Source organism: Canis lupus, chromosome 18 (assembly GCF_048164855.1).
Source record: "Canis lupus baileyi chromosome 18, mCanLup2.hap1, whole genome shotgun sequence".
In the NCBI taxonomy this organism is placed as follows: Eukaryota; Metazoa; Chordata; class Mammalia; order Carnivora; family Canidae; genus Canis; species Canis lupus.
The window spans coordinates 13,807,258-13,827,185 of NC_132855.1; the positions used below are offsets into that span (position 1 = coordinate 13,807,258).

The window sequence follows — 19,928 nt, forward strand, 5'->3', positions numbered from 1 at the left end:
GTGTATTTAGGGGAAAACACAAGGGATGGGATAGAAGCATTCAAAAAGACAAGAAATGTAATATGTAACATTTTCTTTTTATAAATCAAATAAATGCTGGCTGGGAGCCTTTCCACTCCCAGCCCTGCATTTTTGGGTCGGCAACATTCAGAAATATTATTAATAATTGATCACACTCATCAAATGTTGACTCTACTAAGTGCTTTGCAGATATTCATTTATGTAACTTTCTTTTTTTATATTTGAGTTTATTCTTCATTTAACTTTTAAAACACTACTATAGTTGAATATTAAAAACAATAGCAAGTAGTGAGCTATGATTATAGTCCTTCACTCATTCACTACTGCATTTAAGATGCCAGCAGCAGTGTTATTCACTGACCCCATTACGAGGTCTGACACTGAACACCACCCCTAGGATGATGTTCATCATCCTCATATGCTTCCCCATTGTAATGGCATCGTCTTTCCTAATTGGGATCAAAGTCCACTAGGTCCACTTGGTCCATTTCATCAGTCTCTTCTCCTTCCTTCCTCTCAGTTAGGAGTTTTTTCCAGCAAAGAAATTTTATCAGGAGAGAGAAAGCCATTCTCGGGGAAGTTTATCTTAAATTTGATGATTAGGTGACCCTTCTCATATGGTCTACGATAAATTGGCATGCTTCCGTTTAGCACACACTTGATATCCCCGTGCTTGACAGTCTGACCTGGATGAGAGGTGATGGTTGGGTTGTTAAGAGTAGATATTGGCTTTTGAAAGCCACACAAGGCTTCAACCAGCTGTATATCCATTCGCATGAAAAGATCTCCTCATTGGGTAAAACAGCATGATCCTTCTGATCTAAAACAATGATAATATCTCCTGGTTCCAGTCCTGGTTCTTGGTCTCCCTCACCATGGAATGTTATCTTCTGGCCATCTTTCATGCCTTTGTCAATATGCACTTCTAGAATCTTCTCTCCAACTATCTTCCTTCTGTTGCAGCTTTTACATCTATCTTTAGGACTGATCCGTTCCCCATGGCCCTGGCACTCCCTGCACACAGACTGAATTTGCTGAACCATTCCAGGTCCTATCTGATGAATTATTATTTGCATTCCAGTACCTCGGCAATTGGGACAACATTCAACTGCTCCTTTCTTACCACCTCGGCCTTCACATTTATCGCAAATCACATTCTTTTGCAGAGCTAGTTTTCTTGTTGCACCATTATATAAACCTTCCAAGGTTACTGAGAGCTGATGTACAACATTTTTACCTCTCCTTTCTGCATCCTTCCTCCTCCTCTAAAAAACAAATCAAAGATCTCCGCAGGGGAGCCAAAACCACCACCAGCTCCACCTCCTTTAATTGCCTGTTGTCCTCCTTTGTCATATAATTCCCTTTTCTTTGCATCAGAGAGCACTTCATAAGCTTGAGAAATCTGTTTAAACTTCTCTCCTTCATTTGGATTCTTATCAGGGTGGTACTTCAAGGCCAGTTTCCTGTAAGCCTTTTTCAATTCCCCCTGGGTGGCATTGGGTTTGACCCCAAAACATCATAGTAAGTGGTTTCTTTCACCATTTTCTACAGCCAGTGAAAAGGCCCAGGCCGGTGACGGGAGCGGGAAGGAGCGTGTTGCTGGGTGCAGCAAGGGCAGCTGCCACTCCTCTGCGTCTCACCGAGCATTCTGGAAAGTTCCCTCATTTATCTAATTTTCACAACAATCCTAGGATGTAGATATGTTTATTACCATTTCTATTTTGCAGATGGAAAAACCAGCAACTGGCAGAGCTGGTATTGAAAACAAGGTGGTCACCTGTCACAGTGTCTGCTTAGAGCACTATGCAGTATGGCTTCTGGATTTTACGGCATGTCTGACTCTTTGGATAAATGTCATCACACCTCTCATGGACTATCTCGTCCATTTCTATGGCTCAAGGTTGTTATGGTAATTGTGCACAAAGGGATGGAGAGACATGTGAGACGGAATACATTTATTGAGGGGCTACTATGAATCCAGTGCTCATCGAGGTATGTTATAACAACCATTTTAAAAAAGATTTTATTTATTTATTCATAAGAGCCAGAGAGAGAGCCAGAGACATGGCAGAGGGGAAGCAGGCTCCTTGTGGGGAGCCTGATGTAGGACTCGATCCCAGGACCCTGGGATCACGACCTGAGCCAAAGGCAGACACTCAACCCTGAGCCACCCAGGTGCTTCTATAACAACCCTAAATGTAACTATTATTAGCTTCATTGTAAATATGAGGAAAATAAAGGCCAGAGACATTCAGAGACTGAACAAGCCACACTGAATACAGAGAAGGGATCCTCTCTCAGTCCATCCGACCCCAAAGTCTTTCTACCCAATAAACCATATTGGCTTTTCAGAGTATGATATTAGTAAACTGAGTAAATCTTGGCATGTTGCTTCTTCTAGATTGTCAACCTCTGCTCAGTAACTAGTTTAGGTCCCCAAGACCAGGGAAGCATTGTTGCACTTTCTTATTTCAGCCCTAGATGGCGGTGTAGCACCACTTATCTCTACTGCTGTGAGCCCTAGGGGAGGGTTACCCTAGCTCCGGGCCCTGCGGGGCAGGATGCTATTTCACAGTAGCCTGAGAAAGCATGCAATAGAGGAAACCCCTCTCTTGGCCCTGACAGTCTGGTCTTTTATGCTAAACTCTGGGAAGGCTGGAGACCGAGGCCCCCAGTCAGCTCCAGGGCGCACAGTACTGACAGCTTGGTCCTCTCTCAGACAGTTTTGGGTTGAACTCCCCCACCAAGCCCTGGTGAATGGACTTGGGCAGATATTTACTCATAGTGCCCCCCCCACCTCAGAAATTCCAGCAAAGGAGGTGAGGTTTCTGGGTATCTAGGAGCGTGGCACTGAGGTAGAGGCTCAGGAGACCTTAGTTTAAAACTTGGTTTGTCTGTAATTTTGATGCAGGACAGTCCTGCCCCTGCTCTGACACTTCCTTATCCTCTTCTTGCTCCTTCTGGGGGTTTGCTTGAGGTGATAGAGACATCTCAGATAAGAACCCATATCACGGCTCTTCCCTGATGTGCTGGCAACGATCTGAAGAGCTCTCTTCAATAAGACTGTTTTGGGGAGATTGCCATAAACTCCATGAATTTAACTGCTTTACTCTGATGGTTCAAAAGTGTTAAGGATGTGAAAGAAAAGGCAGAGGAACTGCCCCAGGCTGGAGACATGGCAACTAAATGCAATGTGTGATCCTGGACCAGAAAAAGGATATTAGTGGGACAGTTGGTGGCATTTGAAGATAGTTAGTAGATTAATTAATAGTATTTCTTCAAAGTTAATTTCTTGGTTTTAATCATTGTACTATAGCTATGTGAAATGTTATCATATGGGGAAGTTGGGTGAAGGGTGAGCTATTTTTGCAAGTTGTCTGCAAGTATTTCAAAATTGAAGTTTCAATAGGAAAAAAAATCTAGAAAAACATGAGTTTAATATTATTATGGATTATTTCAAACATACAGAAACAGAATAATAACCACTTGTGCAGGTGACTGAAGGGTGCTGTGGAGGGCGCCAGAGAGGCAAGTGCTTCTGGAAGGAGCTAAGCATGGCAGTCTCACTATCTTCCTGTCCAGAGCTGGCTGCTGGACCATTATTTTTCAGGCGAGGGTCATTTAAATTTTTGACAGCATCCATTTTGGACAAATGCACAGAAAACTCGCCCACAAGACCACAGCTTTTGATAATGAGATGACCCCTCCGCCTCATGCCTTACATCATAGTTCCCTCAGGAGACACCTTTCTTCAGGCCTCATCTCTTATTACCCAAGTTTAATTATTACTGTCTAAAACTCAAGCATACAGATAAAATTGGCCACAGTTGCTTGATGTTTCTTTTGATCTTTTCCTTTAGCTTCTTCTTTTTTTTTTAAAGATTTATTTATTTATTTATTTATTTATTTATTTATTTATTTGAGACAGAGAGAGAGAGAGAGAGGCAGAGACACAGGCAGAGGGAGAAGCAGCCTCCATGCAGGGAGCCTGATGTGGGGCTCGATCCCAGGACCCCGATCACACCTTGGGCTAAAGGCAGATGCTCAACTGCTGAGCCACCCAGGAATCCTGAGCCTTGCTAGCGCAAGTATGTACATTTATTGCAATTAATACACCAATAATGATATGTTGTTATTCACTGAAATACATGCTTTATTCAGATTTTCTTAATATTTACCTAATGTCCCTTTTCTATTCCAGAATCCCCTCTAGGATATAACATGAAATCCTACTTAATGTCTTAATGTAGGCTCTGGCAGTTTCTCAGACTTCGCTTTTTTTTGATGACCTTGACAATCAGAGGAGTACTGGCATTTTGTAGGATGTTCCTCATTTGGGATTTGCCTGATGTTTTCTCATTAGACTAGGCTTATGTGTGCTGTTGGGGATGAGCACAGAGGTAAATTGACGTTTTCCTTGCATCATATCAAGAGTACATCCCATCAACATGACTTGTCACTCTTCATGTTAACCATAATCACCTGGCTGAGGTGGTGTTCGCCAGATTTCTCCATTGTAGAGTTACTCCCTTTCCATACTCTGCTCTTTGTAAGTTAGTCACCGTGTACAGCCCACACTTAAATAGTAGGGAGTTGTGCTCTACCACCTTGTAGATGGAATATCTACATAAATTCTTCTGCATGGAAGGTTTATCTCTCCCATTTGTTTTTCCAATCATTTATTTATATCAGTTGGACTTGGATCTTTACCTATATGATATGCTGGGTTTTAATCCAATACTACTTGATTTTTGTTGCTCAAACTGTCCCAGCTTTGGCCATTGTGAGTGCTTTTAGTTGGCCCCTGTATGCCTATGACACACTCCCATTACTGGGATTTTTTTTGAACATTCCTTTACTTCCTGCTATAACAAGGTGCTTCAGGCTCATCTTATATATGCCCTGCCCCAGGCCTAGAATCAGCTATTTCTCCCAGGAGCTCTTGGGAGATATTTGCTTTCTTGATTACAGTTAGAATTTTCTCATGAGGGAAGTTTGCTGATGCACTATTGGAGCCAAGTACTATGTGACAGCATGAAAATTAATTGCATCTTTCCTTCTAGATTTTGCATATAGAAGGTAGTGATTTAAAAAAATGATGAAAGAAGGAATGCATCTGAGAATTCAATCAACAATAGATTGTTTATTTAGAATGAATATGATTTTGTGTACTTCTCTCACACAATTAGGTTTATGCTTCCTAGATAATTTTTTTTGACTAAAGAAAAGCAAGGGAGTGATTAACACAAAAGTCAGGAAGGGACTGCTTTTTTGGGGAAGGGTGTTGTTGCGGAGGCTAGATGCAATGGGCAGCTCCATTTGTGTATATAGGGAAGCTGCATCTGCCAACCTCCTTTACAGTAAAAATGAGGCCATGGGGCAGTTCTCACAAAGAAAGCAAAGATATGTCACTTTTTGAGAAAGGCAGTTCAAAGCAGAGTTCTCCATGCTGTTGCTCTTATTTGTCATACTTGACTAGAGGCAGAAAAAAAAAAAAGGGTACAAGATGGTAAAATCGTAAGATAGAAACACCCCAGAATTACATCCTTAGGCAGCATGGGCTGTGATGTGAATGGAATATAAATATATGTGTCTTTCTATATATATGTTAAGCTAGTGATATTATGAAATCTGCATGTGAATGCCACAGTATACAAAGGGGGCTTCTACTTCTAGAGCATTCTATATCTTAAATTGGGGGATGGGTACAAGAGTGTTAATTTTATTATTATTCATTCATTAGATTGCATATATGTTATGTATTTTTCTGTATGTAAGATACCTTTCACAATAAACATTTAAAGTCACCCTCTTCTGTATATTGTTGACCACCCTTGAATTGAAAATTAATTGATCCTGTTAATTTGAATAGTATATGTAGCAGTATAAGTTGGAGTAGTGTTTTGGGAAAGTTTTTCACGATATATCTCAACAACCTGAATATTATCCTTTAATTCAGTAGTTACACTTCTAAGAATCGAACCTATAGAAATAATACTAAATGTTGGAAAAGTTTTATGAAGAAAGATGTTGCTCATTCCAGTATTATTAAGGATAATGAAAAATGGGAAGAAAAGAGCATGGTTTGTTAAAGTAGAGTGCGTCCACCCAATGGAATGTTAATCAGCTTTTCTAAAGGTGGTTGTAAGCCTTTGTGTAACCTCAAAAATGCTTATGTTATGCTAGATGAAAAAGGACGGGATACAAAATCTTGTCTGTTGGATGAATATAGTTATATTAAAAAACTATGAAACAAAAGCTCTAGTGCCTAATATCTACCAAGTCCGTTTTATGCCTAAGCGTTTAGACCATTACTGTGAACAACAATGATAATTTAGGCATCATCCAGTATGTATAACTTATGATTGGGAGGAAGATAGAAATGTGTTTCTGTCTTTTAGATGTGTTTGAAGTTGGAGATGAGATCCTTTTCTTCTTCTAGAGTAGTTAGAGAAATTCAAATGCAGATTTAATAAATCTGATTCAATTCAGCAACAGGGCTGGAATAATTGAACACAGTTGTGTGTGAGGCTTGAGAAGGGAAGAGCGGAAAGGCAGGACTGTGAATGGAATGGGACAGGGTTCATTATAGTCCAGTGGCTAGAACTGTAACAGATGGCAGCATTTCAGCTCTTTGTCAAATGAGTAGAAGATGACCTCTGAAGTTTCTCCTATTGTGTCTATGACCTTGCATTCCATCATCTGAAAAGAAATTACAAGATTTTATTATGTTTCTTTTTTCCCAAGGTTTTTTGGTCATCAGGATTTTCTCATGAAGGCAGAAGACTCATTGATGAAAAAGTCAGTTTCTAAGAATATGGCTAAACATACCTACCTTACTCTCCCCCCCCCTTTTTTCCCACTGAAAGAGCAAACTACCCTTCCTTACCACGGTAAGTTCAGTCCTTCACTATCTGTTGTTTACTCTCTCATTTAAGCCACTATGTTTAAAACAGTAAGACATTTGACCACTTCTTAAAGGTCTGTAAATGCCTTCCCACTCTTCCTCTTTGGAAGGCTGTCAGAGTGGTGAATTCTCAGATCACAGACACAGATAAGATGGACAAAGAAAGAAAGATACAAGAAGGAAGTAAAAATGTCCATAATGAACTCACGCATCTTGAGGAAACCTCTAATCTAATGAGAATGGATTTTGTTGAGAAGGTTGTACACGAATAATTAATTATTCATGGCAGAGACGTCATTAGGATTTCATTTTGTTTAAAGGCCTCTAAGTGACTTATGCAATTGGGTTAAGCTGGAGAAGAATTTCAAGAACGAGACAAGGGAAAGCTTTTCATTATATTGACTTTTCATAATATTTTCAAGGTAGTTATTATGACTTGGCACATAAATTACACTCCAACTAGAAATGTCCGATGGTTTGCCTGGGCAAGAGTCTCCACATGAGTGGATCGTGGACCAGTATGATGAGATGGAAGCAGACTGGCAGAGATCTCTGAAAGGATTAGAAGATTTATTCCAGAAGTCCATATTAATACCATTTGGCTTTCTGGTTACTTTGGGAGTGTGAGGAGTCTCCTTGAAGTGACAGTGAGATTTGTACAATCTGTGATATTTACACTCAATGATTCTTTCCCTAAGGCCCTATGGGAGGTGAGTACCTGTTCATTTACAGTAAGTGTGAAGTAAGATACTTTAACAAAAACCCTAGAGATCTGGAATATAACGGCCTTCTTGTCTGCTTATCTTAAAGGCAAATGTCAGAAATTAGTGTCCAGTTGAGATTTTAATGTGGGATTGATCATAAGCACAGATTTAGACATACAGGGTAAATTTATAGAGAGGCATTGCATACGGGATCAACATCAATGGGTATTTAAGAAATATTAGTTGAATTAATTCAAGAGTTTTTGCCTATTTTATCTGTTTGTATCCCAAGCACCCAGGACAGTAACTTGCACATAGTAAGTGCTCATAATTAGTTGTTGAAAAATTTTGAAGTTGAAGTAGTAAATCAGGGCATGTCTGTGTGAGGAACATCATGCCAACCTGGGATCTTGGTTGCACTGAAGGGTTGATAAAAGGGATAGCCTTCTCTGTGTCTGGGGACTAAGTAGCCCTGTAATGCCTTTAGGATAATGAAGTGTTAGGGTTAGCACCCTAGGCTTGCAGGGTGGAGTGGTAAAAAGAAAGACATTCAGGTGTGGTGTAGGAAGCCCCGGGCTTGAGGTTTTAGCTGGGTCCTGACCAAAAACCACAGCAGTGGCAGCAGCCACCATAGGCAAAGATCTGTGTGTTACAATAGAGGGAAAGAATGAATAAACAGTAAGTGCAACAAATAAGCGAATTATATATTAGAAGGTAGTAAGTGCTACAGAAAAAAATTTTGAACAGTGGTATGCCTAGATGACCTCACTTACAAAAATCTACTTTCCACATTTTCAGAAACCCGTCAAATGGAAAAACAAGGTATTCCGTTATCTTTATACATTTCTGGCAACAAATTAATAACTCCTGCTTAACTGATGATGACATTAAGCCAGAATGTCTATGGCTTTTATATAATGGTAGCTCTAATTTTTCAGCAGCAGAAAAGTTGTCCGAGTGGCTCCCTTATTTTAATATCACAATGAACAATGTTATGTATGTGTTTATCTATCTCAGGCTCTCTGTACCTCTGTGTAACACAGAGTGGCAAGATGGCATGTTGCCTTCTTAGCTTGACACATACCACAGCCAGAATTCCATGGCACGGTTTACACATTTTGCAGTTAAATGTTTAGGCCTTGAGAACAGGCCTTCCTCTCTTGAAATCAAATACTTTGCTTTCAACACTGCTTCCTTCATGCAGGGTAAAGAGAAGTCTCACCCCTGAGGTTGATCCCAGGGCTCTGGCCCTGAGTGAATCATAAGTACTGGACAAAGCAGGGGCTGAGGTCGAAGGAAATGTTTCTTCTGTGAGCTTAGTTTGTAGCCAAATGGGGAGAATTTGTTTTCCTACCAACCAGTCACATCAGAGGGTATGAGAAAGGAGACTAGTGTTTGTGATGGGGTCTCAAGACTGTTCTACACTGACCTGGTTTCCTTCAACTTATTAGTAATGGCTCAGAAGTCCTAAGAATTTTAGGATTCTGGCACCCAGTAGTTTATGGTAAAGATTTGACCTTTTGTTTTCTTGATGATTTCTTGGGAAAAATAGAATTAGTTGAGCTGCCTTTCTTTCTTTATCTCTATCCCATACAATCCTTCCCACCTTCCATGTTTTAGAGTGAAGTTAGCTGTAGTCTTTTTTTTCCTCCTTTAACTCATTCAAATCAAGGAAGCATTTTAGTCAGAAGCCTGAACACTAAAGCTCTTTTCTCTGAACCACAGCAGAATGAACTAGAGGTTTTGTGCATCGTTTCCTTTACCAATGGTATTCCATTATTGCAGGAAAGAAAACGTATGATGATAAACCTGGATGGACGGGGGATTGGTACAATATGGATTCTTTGGAAAAGTGTGAGTGGTGTGCATTAGATGCTAGTTTCCATCTCATGTCCCTTCTCCCTTCTGCTTGTATGCACTACAAGTGAGTCACCTGCAGAGATGCTGTGGGGGGAGACCCGAGCCAGTGGCTCCAAATGCTACTTCCACATTCAGATTACTATTAGGCATAGGGCCAAGGTTTCATCTTCTAACTATTGAGATTCTTCAATCTGTGGAAGAAAAGGGAAAATAAATCAAAACAATGGTATGGTTTTAGTTTCTCTTCTGAGAAAAATTATGTCAGTCAAACTTATGCCTTTAAACCAGGCTAACAGGTCCAAACACCATGAGAGCAGCTGGCAAATAGCTGCATGGTGGATGTGTTAGCTGAATGGGCTCACTTTTTGGATGCTTAATTCCAGGTTCATCCTGGTTATACTTGGCTTCTGCTACTGGCTTTGTCTCACAGTGTCAACCCTACTTTTGCTGCATGGATTTTTGTTTTTGAACTTTGTTTCCTCAATTTTGACTCTTAGATGGCCTAAGAACTCAAGTTCTGGCCTTCTTCCCCTCCTGATTGCTTTAAGTAGACTGAACCTAGGGCCTGAGGATCAAATACCCACTAGGGCTAGTCAGTGGGTCAGACCACCTTATTTGCCTTAATATTTGGATTTCCAAGCAATAAAGAGCAACACTGATTCCCAACCACCATGACTATGGTCGTCATGAAGGTATTCGGAGTGTGCTGAGAAGTCTTGTTCATTATCTGCAGTCTGAGGCCACAGACTCCAGCCTTCTTTTGAAGTTTCAAAACCTACCTATAGGTTGGAAGGGTCATAATTTTCTTAGAAAAATTTTCTTACCCTCTGTGGTAGGCAGAATAGTGGCTCTCCAAAAATGTCCACAGCTGAATTTCCAGAACCTCTGGCTTTGTGCACATTATGTTACATAGCAAGGGAGAATTAAGGTTACAGGAAGAATTAAGTTGCCAATCAGCTGACCTCAAAATTGGGACATTATTCTGGGTTATGGAAGTGAGCTTGATGCAATTATAAGAGTCCTTTAAATTGGAAGAGGGAGGCAGAAGAGGAGGTCAAAATCACAGGAGATTTGAAAATGATGATGTACAGGCTTTGAAGATGGGAGAAGAGGCCACGAGTCAAGAAACGTAGAAATGTAGGCATCCTACATGTAGGAGGCCTATAAAAGCTAGAAAAGGCAAGGAAATGGATTTCCTCTTAGGGTCTCCAGGCAGAACACAGTCCTGCTGATATCTTGACTTTAGTTCAGTGAGATCCAATTCTGACTTCCATCCTCCATTTATTTAAAGTAATAAATTTTACTGTTTTAAACCAAGTTTGTGGTAAACAGTTATGGCAGCAACAGAGACTGAATACACTGCTCAACAACAGAAATGTGTCTTTTTATTTCATGATGAATTTTTATAACCTAAAAAAAAATCCATTCTTGAACATATAAGATTAAACAGCCAGTTAAAATGCCTGTGGACTATTATCGGGGTGCCTGGGTGGTGCAGTTGGTTAAGCGACCGACTCTGGATTTGGTCATGATCTCATGGGCTATGAGATAGAGCCCTGCATAGGGGTCCACGCTCAGTGTGGAATCTGCTTAAGATTCTTTTCCTCTGCCCCTCCCTCTTCTTGCATGCTCTCTCTCTCTCCCTTTCTCTCAAATAAACAAATATATCTTAAAAAAAAAAGAGAAAGTTCCTGGATTATTGAATATACATACAGGCTTTGTGCACATTCTAATTATATCCTTAGAGCAAAAGTTTAAATATGAAAATGCTTTCTCAAAGTGTATGGACATTTCAGGCTTTTGAGACAAATGTTCTCATAATATGCACAATCTCTCCAGAAGTGCATGGAGTGCTGTTTCTTTGAGTCCTTGCCAATACTATGAATTTCTATTTTTAAATCTTTGCCAATTGTTAGATGAAAAATTATTCTTTGTGTATACAATAAATACTCACTGAGTAGTCACTTTGTGCCAAGCACTACGCTTAGCAACATGTTCCTTTAATTCAAAAACATTGAGTTGCTTGTTGACATTGAGCACTTTTTTGTAAACTCAATGTTACACATACATATATATTTCCTATTTGTTAAGTGCCCTCTGGCTATGGTGAGACAAATGGGCCATGGATGGGAGCTGGGGGCCACAACCGAGGTCCAGAGACTGTGGCAGTGGAGCTGATGGGGGCTGAGTATGACTGGGCTGGGTGAGTGCAGTGGAGGTGATGAGGAGTGGGCAGGTTTGGGACCTGCTGTGAGGTGGAGCTAAGGAGGCCTCCTGATAGATTGCTCTGAGGCTGTGAGGGAAGGAAAAAAAAATCACGGGGTTGGTGTGTGAGATAAAGGCAACCATGTAAAAATGCCAATTTCTATTTCCAATTTCTTCTGTTTTCCCTGTCATTGGGTTATTTTTTGGGTCAAATGACTGAGAATAGCTCTTGGTGTTAACACTGTCCGGAGCCAGAGTTCCCTCAGAACATACCTGTAGTGGGACAGTTTTGTCTGTGTTACTTGCTACAACAAAGCAGACCACACCAGGAAGCAAGTCAGGATTGGAGCCCGTGTTAGGTGATTTTGTGGAGTGTTCAAAGAAACAGAGCACTCTTCGGGATTGGATACTGTAAGGAAGGGAAATTAAATCTATGCCTGGATAACTTAATACTTTTTATCTAGGAGGTGGGAGAAATGGAGTGGAGTGAAAGATGAAATTGACCAAGAGGCAGTGGCCATTCCTGTTAGCTGAAAGGGGAGACATTTGATTATTTTCTTATTTTTTTTAAGATTTTATTTATTTATTCATGAGAGACACACAGAGAGAGAAGCAGGCCCCGTGCAGGGAGTCTGATGCGGGACTCAATCCGGGGACTCCAGGATCATGCCCTGAACCAAAGGCAGACGCTTAGCCACCGAGCCACCCGGGCGTCCCTTGATTATTTTCATGGTTTTCCCCAGTATCCTTGTTCTTGTCTGCTGTCTGAAATCATTGCAAAGGAACCTCACTTTTATCTCACTGACATGATCCCATAGTGATCGCATCTGATGTTGCCGTTCAGTGAAGTTCTTTCTCTTCAGGAGAACCTCATGGTCTCACTTGTTAGTGCCGGCTGTTGGCTTCCAGAGATCATTTTTTTCTCATTCACATTCTGGTTAAGGGCAGATAAAATTAGGCCACGGGACATTAATTCACAATACTGAGATTTTCACCATTACTGAGGTTCTGTGTATCAGGAGGTCGTCCAGAAAAACAGTATTTGTACTTGGGTAAAGTAGTGCTTCTTGCTCCTTTTATTGCAGGATGCATTGTTGAATGATCTGATCTGACAGTGTTTGTGCATTTTTGACCGTACAGAATGCACCAGTCAAGTGGGATACAGGCAATTATGAAAGACGACATTAGTTTTTGTAATAAGCTGTAAAGTCAGGGCCAGATGACTAATCCCAGACCAAGAAAACATGCCCTAAAGTCCAGGTGGGTCGGCTCCAGAGATCCAGGTCTTGCTTTTTTTAAAAGTCTAATCATAGACTGTTCCATTTCTTTAACTGTATTGATGCTGGCAAGGTAAGAGGTATTTACCTTAGCATAAATTCCCCCTTAGCTAGTAAACTTAACTAGTTTTCTTGGGGTTTCAGAGTAGAGATAATGTGTACATAAAAGTAATATTGTAAGGGGCACAGACTTTATTGAATAACAAAACCCTACTTCTAGTTTTACCCATTTTGTAAGTTATTCATGTAATAATTTGCAGTGAAGGATTTATTAATAACCTTTTGTGACTGTATTTAGATATATAGAGATACATAAATATAAAAATCAGTGATAAATATAAATATTTAACTATAACTTTAAAATATAATTAACCTATTGTGTATTTTCAAACAATGTATATATTATATTGGGTTTATCTTAAACACTTTTCCTATCATACATATGTATTTAAACGATTATTTCATCAGTGAATGAAATAGCATGAAACTTGGTCCTTAAATGATAATACATCTGCTTCTGACACTTAATCAAATTAGAAAACTTATTTCTTGCATGGTTGAGAGTAAGCCAGAAGTCATTATAATTTTGGATTTATCACTTGAATACACTCGTTTTAATAAGCAGACTATTAAATCATATCCACTGAGGAGGCATCACAGGCTCCAAGTAAGGCAGGAAAGGATCCTAAATTAGGGTCCAGGAAGTAGTGGCATGACATAGAGAGGTGATGAAGCTTAACGTGAGCATGGAAGGGGGCAGCACCATGCATCCCACCCTTAGAGGGGCTCTGGTTGGAAATGTAAACAGAAGAGGGAATAAACAAAGGAAACGGTTTGGTTTGGTAAAAGTATGTAAATCCAAGTGTAATTACAGAGGGAGCTTCTGGGCCAATGAGTCCTGTCTCCTGCTGATGCTACTCACCTCATTGTAGGTGGGAAGTCATGTAGCTCTCATTCTGTCTTTCTGGCATCACTGCAAGGAGGAGACCGTGAATCAGAAACAGGCTTACTCTCTAGTGCCCTGGGTGAGCTGACCTTGGACAGTTGCTACACTGAGGTCATTAATTCTCACAACTGTGAAGTCCTAGATACTGTTGTGATCTTGATATTTCATAGGAGAAACCTGAAGTTACTATCTTGCCCACATTCACAAACTTCATGAGTTAGCTACCCGGCAGTGAACCCAGGTCACCATACTCATAACCCCCATGCTATTCCCTCCCATTCTGGGTCTTTCCCCTAAATCTTTTTTTTTCTTTTTTTTTGCAAAGGGTCCCCTCTTAGAGGAGAATCAAGGATGATTCCAAGGTTTTCATGCTCAACAACTGAGGGGATGGTGGTGTCTTTTCCTAGGGTGAAGAAGACAAGGGTGGAGCAGGTCTGCAGTAGGAGATGATGAATCAAGATTTCTGTTACATTTAAGGTGCTTATGAAATGGCCAGTGGAGAACTGAGTCAGTAGTTAGATTTACAAAACTGGAAAGATTAAGGACAGAGTTTTGCAAAATTTATTGTTTCCGCAATACACACATGCACACACTCACATAGATTGAGAGAGCGAGAGAGAAGAGAATGGCAAAATGGCAAAACGGTCACGTTATTGAATATAAGAAATAGGTACATGGGTGTTCACTGTATTCTTTTGCTTTGGTGATATTTGAAATTTTTTCTAACAAACATTGCATGTGAACTCTTTTTTTTTTTTTTTTATGTGAACTCTTTCTTGACCTAAACTTTACGTCTCTTCACACATCGGCATGCTTTTGCAAATTATGACATTCTCTTCTCTAACTGTATGCCACTGTGGTGCCTTGTTATGCCCATTTTGCAGAAGCACAGAGAGAGAAGGGATGTTGTCCAAGTTGCATGGGAAGTGGTGGGTCTGGAGTTTGTATTAGATCTCTCTGGCTCAAAAATCTATGCTCTTTCTACTCTACTCATACTTGCCAAACTGTAGAATGTGTATGTCTGATGGTATTTAAGTGGACTTGATGTGTCATGTGGATACAATACTAAATTTCATTTTCACAGAAGGCTATTCCCTTTTCAATGATTTTTATTAATATATCACTGAAGAGGTCTCAGGTTAGTTCCATATTTAACACCATTCACCTTTTTTTTTTACCATGCACTTTTTAATTTTAATTAATTAATTATTTTATGTTTTAAGTTTTTATTTAAATTCTAGTTACTTAACATATAGTCTCTATGATGTTCTTATTTCACTTCTTAAGAAAGAAAGATCAGGCCTCAGGCTCAGAGCCTTCAGATAACAGTATCTCCAGTATATACATCTGTATTACCCAAGGCTGGGGAGCTTTGAAGGATGTATGTATGTGTGTGTGTGTGTGTTTGTGTATGTATATATATGTGTGTGTGTGTGCACAAACATGTATTTTATTTAAATGTGCGAAGTTCCTTAAAAAAAATAAATGTGTGCAGTTCCTTTTAAAACAAATTTACTTAAGTAGAAAAGGGAAAGAATAATTTTCCCGAAGTAAAACAACCAGTACGCTAGTTGTATGGTCATACAGGCAAAGATTTTAGCCCTAATTGTGAATTTAGTATGTGATTTACTAAAGTTTCAGAATGCTTTTCTCAGCCATGGTGCTTTTCACTAGACAAATCACTCCCCTTAAGAAAACATGTTTTATCCATAGCTTCAGTGAATGAGGTTCACTAAAATAGTAATTATCTGAGCATTCTTAAGCATAACTGAATCAGCTTCAATTTGCTTAGATAGATAGACATTTTAGTGGTTCACAGCAAAATGTAATAAACTGAATAACTGTAGGCTTTAATGTAATCTCACACAATCCTATTACATCCCAATTACTTTTTTGACCTTTTTAGGGTAGTCCTTGCCTTAAAAACACACACAATCTGTAGTTTTGAATATCTCCCCCTATGCTATGCCAAGCAAATCAATAGATCAGAAAGAGTGAATATCTTGCCATTTCTTCTAATGCTGTCCCAGGAAAGCCATAACGCATGCCTCCCAGGCATTAGAAATGTAACATTATAAATATTTACTTATTGTTTGTTAAAAGCTCCTCATTTTTCATTCCCATAAGCGTCAGGACCTTAATAACATCTTTTATTTTCCTTAAACAAACAAATTTAGGATCAATCTTATTGCTGCATCAGAAGAGGTAGGAGACTGGATGGGTTAGACATAGATTTGATGCTGGAAAGAAACTCCTCTTTGAAAGTAAGCTTGCAATGCATGCAGAAGTGAATGACAGTGCAATTATACAATCTAGATAGACTACCCAGTCTCTACATGAAACAATCCACAGGAAGTCCATTGGTCTCCAATCACTTCCAGTCCATAAAGAATGAGTTTGCCAAATGAGAATGATATTAATAAATTAATACACTCATTCAAAATTAAATAACTAAACTGCTATTTGTTTGTTTATTTATTTATTTTTAAAAGATTTTATTTATTTATTCATGAGAGACACACAGAGAGAGGAAGAGACACAGGCAGAGGGAGAAGCAGGCTCCATGCAGAGAGCCCGACGTGGGACTGGATCCCAGGTCTCCAGGATCATGCCCTGGGCCAAAGGCAGCGCTAAACTGCTGAGCCACCCGGGCTGCCCCATAAACTGCCATTTATTGATGCTATTATTAATTTATTGGCATCTATGTATATTGGATTCAAAGCTATATGTCAAGTAAACAAAGCTGTGTAAGATATGCTGGCTGTTCTCTGGAGACTTGTGGTTTGGTAAGGAGAAAAGCTGGACCAAGTAAATCCTAATACAATAAGATGGGGCAAAGACAGAGAAGAGTGCCAGGCGATGGCATGGAGGAGGCTGTGATCAGCTCTACTTGGGAGAGTCTGAGAGCACTTCTACAGGTGAAGGGGGATGAACAGGGTCTTGAATGCTGAGGAGGAGTCATAGAAGCTCTAAACAAGGTGAAGGAAGACATCTCAAAGTGGAAATTGATTCCAAGGAGGAGGATTAATTCTAACATGTACTGAAGCATGTTCTAAAATCATTTCTATTTGGGAGAGAGAATTTTTAAGGTTTATTATGGCTGCATTCATTTGCAGTGCATAGAAAGCCCACTTAGTAGTGCTTTAATTGGTCAAGCGTTTATTTGTTTCAAGCAACAAGAGTGTGATGTAGACAAGTTAAGTCTGGGATGATAGTCTGGGGATGCATTTGCAAATTGAGTTCTTTTCATATTATGTAGCATTAGCTTGTGGCCTTATGGACAAAAGGATGAAGGGATATTATAGGTGAGACTGTTCTTTTTAAAAAGCTATTCTGGAATTTCCTCTTAGAGACTTCAGTTGACATCACTGGCCAGAACATGCTTACATGGCCTTCCCATCTAAGTGCAAGGGAGTTTGGGAATCAAGAATGTTAGCTTCCAGCCTATGATTGAGGAAGGCAAGAGAAAAGGGGGTGTGATTAGATAGCATGTGAATAGCCAATGCACAAAGTTTAGCATAAAGGGCTTGCAGATGATTCTAAGCCCAAATTGCATAGTTTTAGCACTAAAGGAGGTTTAAACATCTAAAGGAGGAGAAAACATCTCTTCTAAGCTCTTTATTTTGTAGATGAGACAACTCAGGTCCAGAGAGGCCAAGGACTTGCTCTCAATCACAAAGTAGCATGACAGAGCTAAACTGGAACTCAGATCCCTTGGTTTCCAGCCTTTTCTCATGGACAACTGAACCGACGTGCTGAATGTGGAGTATAGTTTACACTGATGTCGAATCAAACTGTAATTACAAAATATCGCAAATTTATATAATTATTATAATCAGGACAGAGAAACAACAGCTACAAGCAAGAAAAAGTCTAGAAGAAACTGAAAGCTTAGGATACACGGGCAAATATTGATAAAACAGCCCAATGAGTACTTAGTATCTTAGTATCTTACCTTTCTCTGGAAGGGAGATAAAGGCTGGAAGACCATGATTATACTGGGCAAGAATAAAACCTCCCATCTTTTTGAGAACGGAGTTCTAAAGCAAAGTTGACTCTTCCAGGCAGAACTCAGCTAGCTTAGATAGTGATGATCGAATGTTCCTCCAACCCTTCATCAGATCTCTCAACACACTGTGATGATATTCCTCCATAAGCTATTTTTCGGGGTTGCAGAGCCCATTTCTGATTACACCACTCCTGCTTATCACACTATGTCTAAGGATTTGGCAAATGTTAGTTTTCAGAGAGGAGAATAATGGAGGGGAAACACATTCTGCAAAGACAGTGTTGTCCAATTATTGCCTCTTACCTAAAGGAAGGCCACTGAGCATCAACACTGCAATTTAAACCATGGAGGACACAGGTTATTTTCTTGTAAGTCATGTGAATGTTGATTTGGGAAGGAAAAGGGATGCCCGGGTGGCTCAGCGGTTGAGCACTTGCCTTTGGCCCAGGGCGTGATCCTGGACTCCCAGGATCGAGTCCCACATCGGGCTCCCTGTTTGGAGCCTGCTTCTCCCTCTGCCTGTGTCTCTGTCTCTCTCTCATGAATAAATAAATAAAATCTTAAAAAAAAAAATAAAGAAAAGAAAAGTGTATGAAAATGTTGTCATGACTTGATAAGGAAGCAAGTATGCCAAATATTACCTTCCACTTCTAAATATTTTGAGAATGAAACATAATTGACACATACACACATTATACATGTCTATAAATTCTATCCCTCAATACATATTCATGCAAGTGGTCACCCAGAAAACCTCATCTGAAGTCTGTTGTTTAGATGTGCGTCAGGTATGTTGGTGGCTTATGCAATTTTGTCTTTAATGGTTTCTCTTTCTTTTTTTAAAGATTTTATTTATTTATTCATGAAAGACACAGAGAGGCACTAAACCACTGAGCCACCCAGGGATCTCCCTTTAATGGTTTCTCACATTTTGTGACATTCTGTGTTTTCAGTATTTTGTTTTGTTTTATTTTATTTTATTTTATTTATGAAATGAAATTATTTTAACTTGAAAAAAATTCCTAGGAATCAAACATAAGTTTTAAAAAAATGACATTTTTCTAAAATTGTATATTCTGAAATAATTGACTAATACTTTGTTACAGAAAGTAATTCAAACTATTTTGGTATTTCAATATATCCCTAAAGAAATGGTTAAAAATGTTTTCATACACCAAAATTGGAAGTGTTTATAATTCTGTTTATGGCTATGAAATGATAATCAAATTCTACTTAAACCACCAATGATGGAATATACTTCAAAGAAATAAACATTTGGTCTTACAATCTTTAATATTGGTTAAAAAAACAGACTGATGTTTGCTGCTAATGGAAGTTATTTTAATCCAATGTGCAAAAAAAAGTACAGCTGTCTACTTTTACTTGAAATACATAAGACCAACACTTCTACACTATTTACACACTTAAAAAAGATTTTCCATTTATTAGTTTAAGTAACAATACTACATCTCCTTTATGGATAAATCACGTGCTGCAGAGAGCCCAAAAGCTTGATGACATTCTCTTAAGTGACACAAGTGTATCTGAAGTAGCATACCTATTCTTGTCCTAATTTTGATCCTAAATAAAATCCAATTTCAAAATCAATTAAGAATTATTTTGATCTAGAAAATCTTGGAATTGTTGCAAACGTTTTCAGTATTTTAAAATTTGTTCAAATTACCTTAATGTTTGCTCTGAATCTCACCATTTTGTACCCACATAACAATTAGTGGCCTCCTTGGACTTACCACTAATTCAGGTAGGACTTTATTATAATTCCATAGTATAAACAATCATATTTAATTTCTTGTGCTTAGCATATGTTAGGCACACAAATACTGATTAGTTGAATCATTTTACATGTGTCTTTTCAGCATTCAAATTGTGTGTGCATTGTAGTGAAATATGATGCTTCATTTTACTGAACCACTATATAGAATTTCCCAGTTATTGAGTGTAGCCATATTCCCCTGATTTCAGTTAGTTCGAAGCATAA

The 19,928-nt window shown here is 39.1% G+C and overlaps 1 long non-coding RNA gene and 1 pseudogene across 3 annotated transcripts in view; one reads left to right on the forward strand and one right to left on the reverse strand.

The window, feature by feature from the left end:
• LOC140608688 (uncharacterized) overlaps window positions 1–19,928 on the forward strand; it is a 56,366-nt gene that overhangs the window by 7,675 nt on the left and 28,763 nt on the right. For 2 of the 3 annotated variants that reach the window (XR_012010660.1, XR_012010659.1), the window contains exons 2-4: window positions 1,749–2,013; window positions 3,952–4,109; window positions 6,769–6,914. This is a non-coding gene — a long non-coding RNA (uncharacterized lncRNA). Of the gene's footprint in view, window positions 1–1,748; window positions 2,014–3,951; window positions 4,110–6,768; window positions 6,915–9,417; window positions 9,487–19,928 lie in introns of all 3 variants that reach the window. The other variant, XR_012010661.1, reaches the window with a different exon arrangement.
• Window positions 372–1,563, reverse strand: LOC140609448 (dnaJ homolog subfamily A member 1-like; annotated as a pseudogene).